A 6,614-nucleotide genomic window follows, 5' to 3' on the forward strand; every position below is an offset into this window, starting at 1 on the left:
TATGTAATTTGACTGCTTAAGGAGTAGTTCCGGAGATTGAAGGTGGCCTAAGATTTTTGACTGACATACTAGCATTCAAATGCGAAACATTTCAAAAATCTAGTCATCCAGCCGATTTTTTACTTTCCAATTTTTTATTTTCGTTGAGAAAAGAACGTTTCGATCTTCAGGTACATTATCATTTTTATCTGATTACTCTTATTAGTGTTACACTTTTTAAAATGTTACCATAAAAAATATAGGGGTAAGGGAGGAGCTAAAACCGGCAACTCGAACATTATGGGACAATTGAGGCTAAAAAATTCTCGAAAATAATTTTGAAATTTTCAGTTATCAAGTAAAAGTAAACAAAAACAAATACTTTCTCCAGAAGGGCTCGTTTTGCCCCAGATTTTTTATTTTTTTAAAGACCGGGTCATTTTGATACCGACTATTTGGCGCCAAAAAAAAAGTTCTAGTGAAAAAAATCACATTGACATTTTTTTCTTCGGATGTTATTTCTACTCCCTGTCCGAAGTAAAACATCACATGATTGTTCCATAAATTTTTTTTTTCGCGTATAAATAAACACATTAGTATTAATAAACGAAACAAAAAAATTTAAATGTAGAAACTACGGAAAGTTCCAGTGAACTCAATACCAAGTAGAAGAAAGAGAGTATATTATGTAGTTTATAAATTATAGTGAAAGCCTAGTTGAGGAGAATTTGTAGTTGTAGTTTTAGTTAGCATAAGTTTGAAGACAGCATATCAGTTGCCAAGGCACTTGGTACCATTATATGAACAGCTATAATAACAGAGTAGGCTGCTCACCGATGTCTTAGGACAGTTGGCTCATTAATGGAGTCGGGCTCAACAAGTATGAATCGTCCATGATATTACACGTTGGTCAACGGAATAGACCAGCAGAGCGTTAAGAATCGTTGCTGATGAAAGTAAGCTTACTATTATATATTATGAATGTAAGTTGAATTAGTTGTGACTTGAACGGAGTTAAAACTAATGTAAGAGACACTGGTGCCATTGCCGCTGATGCTATTGCTACTGGTGTTGGTACTGGTACTTATGAAGTAGCTGTCTTTTCCTTCATAAGAGCACCAACGCAAGTGCTTCAGACAGAAGAAGATAGTAATAACGAGGGTAATGGCGAGAAGAATGACGCACGGGTGATGATAATAATACTCGGCTATTTATCTCTTTCATTATGTGCAGATAAACTGGGGTATGTAATTTCAAGAGGACGAAGTTGCTGCCAGTTTACAGGTACAAGGGAATTCATAGTTTACATTTTTTTATTGCTTATTATTTTTCATAAAATTCATTTTATTATTTATGTACTTTTTTTGTTATAAATGTTTTGATTAATTTTATTGAGACCAATAAATTTATTCTGAAAGCTCAAGTGCTGTTTAAAATTATTTGTATGTATACACAAATAAATAAGACAGGAACTATATCCATATCAAAATCTCAGACGATATAATCGGACGAGGGGGCGGCGGTACTGACGTATATGAGACACCGTTCACGCTGAGTGCGTTTCTAAAAATAATTTATTAAACGCGGCACTTTGGCACGAGACACCGCGCGATCTAAAGTTTAGCGGTTGTTTACATCGATAAAACTGCTGAGAATGCCATTCCAACCCATTAGCAATCTCATAACTTTTGTAAAAATAAATATATATCATTTTTTTTAAAATCCACTGGTAATTTTTATCATTTTATTTCATTCGTTTAGTTTAATTTAATTTTTAAAAAATTTATCTTTATCTTAAACGACGAGACACTGCGATGAGAGATGAGTATAATAAATGTATTGTAGTAATTGTCTGTCAACATGCTTGAGAAAATTAGTCCATTCATAAATGTACCGACGTCTGAGGTCTGAGTTGTTTCAAACGGTTGGAAATCTCGTTGACGTAAAGGCTCGTTTGTTATCACTTACACTTGTAACTTTTATTTTCATATGTACAAGCAAAAAGTGGGTGAGCATGAGTGTAAGTGTGAGTGTGAGTGTGCGCTGAGTGATGTTTAGTAAGTGCTCTTATTCTCATTTACTTACAAAACGAGGTGTTAATACGATATTAAAGAGTAAAATAGTTACAATTTGGCTCATGTATTAAATCAAATACAAATGGAGTTTATAGGTATCATTTAAAGAGCTTTATAACGATATTAAATATCTTGAACTGAGTGTAGAATTGTAGATATAAGTATACTATAAAGTTTATTACTGTGTTTTAGCTCTAAATTTAATCGAAAACACTGGATTAAATGTGACTTTAACGTCCAGTCATTTAACAGCAATTTGTTATCCAAAATAATTCTGCTCAAAACTCGATTTGCCTCTACTGTTCGTCAGGTAGTGTAGGGTAGAGTTGAGTAGTAGAGCTCATGGGCATATAATTCCGTAATTATAATTATCCAAAGTGTAATTTCTAGCTCTACCCAAATGTCCTTTTAAATGCCCAGTACTTAGATATATAAGACTGAGCTTGGCAACTGTCGGTTCAGATCATTTGTCACATTTTTTTTTACTCATTCATTCGCATAATCATAACTTTAAATTATTGTATTTGCATAATTTTGTACCGTGTACTTATTTATATATTTTTGCATTATTATACTAACTATCTTTCCTTTCTTATATTCTTTTAACTCTATTATTATTATCATTTTCGTGATATTTTTTTAATGCCCGTGATTATTTTATTTTGTAATTTTATTCTGAAATAAAAATTTAAATTATCTGTGCAACAAAAATTTTTTTTTTTCAATTTTATACATGAAATTTATCATTCAAAAATTAAAATTAATAATAATTTTATGAATAAATAAATTAATTCATTTTAATACAAGTACTTTTTTTTATTTGAACTAAAAATATGATGATTCCGAAAAAAAATTTTAATTCAAGATAAAAATTTAAACACAACAAGACCTAATTATTTTTCTACGACGTCCACAAGTTCGTGTATCAAAAGTAAATTTTAATTTAAAAATATTAGAATACGTATAAAATAAATGCTCTCTTCTCTTGATTAGCAAAGCGACTAGCCATCCAGTCTATGATTGACATTACATAATTTTTTCTTCGCGTATGATAAATTGATATAAAAATCCCATGATCAGGATGAAGAAGATATATTTCGATCATTAAGATTAACGCTGTTTCAGATTGATTTATTTTAACATTAATATCGCGAGTCAAATTTTATTTTATAAATCCCAGTCCCGTTGGTTAGTCTCTTCCTAATCAAATTATAAAGATGCAATAAATCAACCTAATTTTTTTTTTGTTGACTATTTTCAATTATCCGTAAATAGAATCTTATTATTTCAATGAATTAATAATAAGTTTGACAGTTTTGCGTACACGGTAAGAAATATTACGAAGATATTACTGTGCCAGTATGGGCGTGAACGCCATACTGTATGGTATCGAAGATTTTATAGGTTATAAAATTGTATGCATAGACGATTCAACCATAGCGGGAATAGTAACATTGGCAATAGTTGTCGTGGACGCCGCAATGTCAGTATGGCCGTCAGGCCCATACTGCGTTGCCGTATCCACATTGCTTTTGGTCGATGAACCTAGTCTAACGACATCTATATAGTTTTGGTGGTAATACGATAGTATACATTGATTGATACGCCAGAAATTATGGCGGGAAAAACTAGTAGCAATGTACCCTCGGCATTGTAGTATGGGTCTCAGGACCATGCTGTTTCGCCGTGCCTGCTATGCATACGTGTGAGCAATACAATAGCTCCAGTACTATACAGTATAGTAAATAACGCCATACTTCTGGGACTCGTTACAATACTGTCTTGGAATATTTCACATACTATTTTAATAATAATAATAATAATTAATAACAGTTATATTAAAATTGTTCTAAATTGAGATTCAAATTAATTATTTATAAATGTAAATTACTTAATAATCACAATGATGTATGAAACTCGATTGTTATACTATACAAAAATTGTAATTAAATGTATAAAGGATGGCCGCAATGAGCTTAGACTCCATGGCCAAATAAACAAAATTTCTATCTATCTATTTTAGTGTCTGTCTTGAGACCATACCAGCATAGTGTTGAACGATATACATTTCTTACCGTGTATACTGTAAAAAATTGGGAATAAACTCAGAGAGATTACGGATTTTATTTAAATCCGAATTTACTTCGTCACTTGCAGCTCCAGAGTTGAGTAAATCGGGAGTTTATTTTTTCAGAAGAGTGATTTCGGAGTGATCTGGATTTTATTTCAGTCTGCATTCACTTCGATTCGGAGTTTTAATATTTAAATAATCTCCTCTTTAGAGTAATTAAACAGTCATCCGTTTCGTATTCACTCCGGATTTACTCAGCGTTCACTCCGCTAATTTTTTCCAGTTTAGTGACCAACATTTAATAGAAGTAAACTGAAGAAGGCTCAGAATATTTGAATTTACTGAGGTCCATTATTTTTTTATCATCTCCTTTGGCCCTTCTCTGTATTTATGTAATTTTTTGAATAAATCTTATAAATGAAATTCTTAACTAAATACGCCGTCCAGAATTGAATACTTCCTCATTAATTATCTATAAAATATAGTTATGGATTTAAAAAAATGTATTTTAATCATCAGTACCGTTATATTAAAAATAAATATTAAAAGCAACACTTGATACATTTTTAAAATAATATATACATAAACATATTCTGATATTATTATCAGCTTCTTAAGTAGGTACTTAACGTAATTATAGATCCAACATATATAACATTGAGTAAATATACTATATGTAAAACAAAACTAATTATAAGTTTACCCACCACTATCATTAACATGTTTTTATCGTAAATTATTAACACTGAGAGAAAATAATACTTTTACTGATAAATATTTCTTGATTGACCAAGTGATTTCTTGATAATTATCAATAATATATATACTCTTGTCTCAAGAATTCATCGACACCTATCTCAAATCAGGAATATAAATATTCATTTTCTTTTATTAAGAAATTTATTTTATACAAATTATATAAAGTAAGTGAATCAGATTCTGACATTTCATAGATTGCTGATAATGCTTTATGAAGATATCTATTGGAAAATAAAAACAAAATGTTTTATCATTAGCCTAGTATTTTACCATCGATTTCTAACGAGATAAAGTTTTCAAAAATACATAAATAATTATAATTTATTTATAAAAAAGAATTGACGGACTCGAAATAATCAATATTGCAGGTTTCGATTCTCTAAATAACCTAGTCATTTACCCGAAAATGGAACCATATTTAGGCCACTTCGGTAGTTTATATAACGAAAGTTATTACCACCAAAAATGATTAAATAAATTTATTGCTATTAATGGGAGAGGGGGAAGTAAGACACCATTTTTTAACAAAAAAAAATTTTGTTTTTTGTAAATATTTACATATAGTCTCTAGATAAAGTATGAAGTTAATTGGCCACCCCGAGTAGTGCAGCCGTTTTAGAATTGCGGAGAAAAAAAATTTTTTCGTGTTTACTAAAATTCAAAATAGTGTACTAGTAAAGTCTTACTATTTGGGATGATCAATTTACTTCGTATTTTTTTTTAGAGAATGCAGATAAATATATCTACAAAAAAAAAAGTTTTCCCTCTTTACCACACTCTCTCTTATGATAACTGATATGATAATAATGTTTCATATAAAAAAAGATAATTATAAGTCATATTATTAATGGTCATAAGATCATGATTTAAATATCATTTTCTTATATATGTATAAACTATAACTTTGTAAGCTTCTAATTCAAAGATCACTTACAGCGATATTTTCGCTGATTACAGTACCAATTATTGACCCCCACGTTTTAATGATGAAATTAATTCCCATTCATTTAATCACGACTTCAAACATAAATTTAATCTATTTTCAATATATATATACTCATATATTTCATTTTAATTACATACTTCCATGATATAAATTGAAATAACTCAATACTCGCGCACTTAATCTAACATCATTACTACTCTGATAAAAAAAGTCTAAGTAAACAGATACACCGTTTTTAAATAATTACTTATGATTCAAATAAAAAGTTATCAACTTTTTTATTTTTTACATTAAAGTAAAGTTGTCGTTATAAACCATAGTAACGTCAATTCAGTTATTTACATAAAATTTCCATTTTTTAAATTAAAAAAATAGTGAAACGATCTGAAATCAGGCCGCGCTTAATTACCGGGTCATTTACCCTAGTTTTTAAAAAAAATAAAGTCAAAGAATCTACTCTAAGCAATAAAACTTTTTTCTATCCGTGTAATTTTGTAAAAATTAAAACAGTAACAGCAGATTCTATTATTTATTTTAATAAAAAATTACATTAATTATTATAATAAAAATTAATTATCAAATGATTTTATATGATTTAAATTATATTATGGTAGTGTAGACTTTTCCCATAACAGCAAGTAGACAGCAAGGTCGTGGGCGTAATAATAACATGAGAAACAGGCAGACGCATTCCTGGACGACGCAGTCTCTTTTCTCTGCTCGGCTCTTTGGTCTGCTCTGATTTTACCGTCAACAAATTTTCTGATTAATTTTTTAATTTCAT

The 6,614-nt window shown here is 29.6% G+C and overlaps 1 long non-coding RNA gene across 1 annotated transcript; it reads left to right on the top strand.

The window, feature by feature from the left end:
• The first annotated feature begins 2,019 nt into the window (after positions 1-2,019).
• On the top strand, positions 2,020-2,723 carry LOC130673978 (uncharacterized). The gene is made up of 2 exons (XR_008990951.1): positions 2,020-2,149; positions 2,247-2,723. It is a non-coding gene; the product is annotated as an uncharacterized LOC130673978 (long non-coding RNA).
• The last annotated feature ends 3,891 nt before the right edge of the window (positions 2,724-6,614 follow it).

The sequence above is a fragment of the Microplitis mediator genome, chromosome 8 (genome assembly GCF_029852145.1).
Source record: "Microplitis mediator isolate UGA2020A chromosome 8, iyMicMedi2.1, whole genome shotgun sequence".
NCBI classification, from domain to species: domain Eukaryota; kingdom Metazoa; phylum Arthropoda; class Insecta; order Hymenoptera; family Braconidae; genus Microplitis; species Microplitis mediator.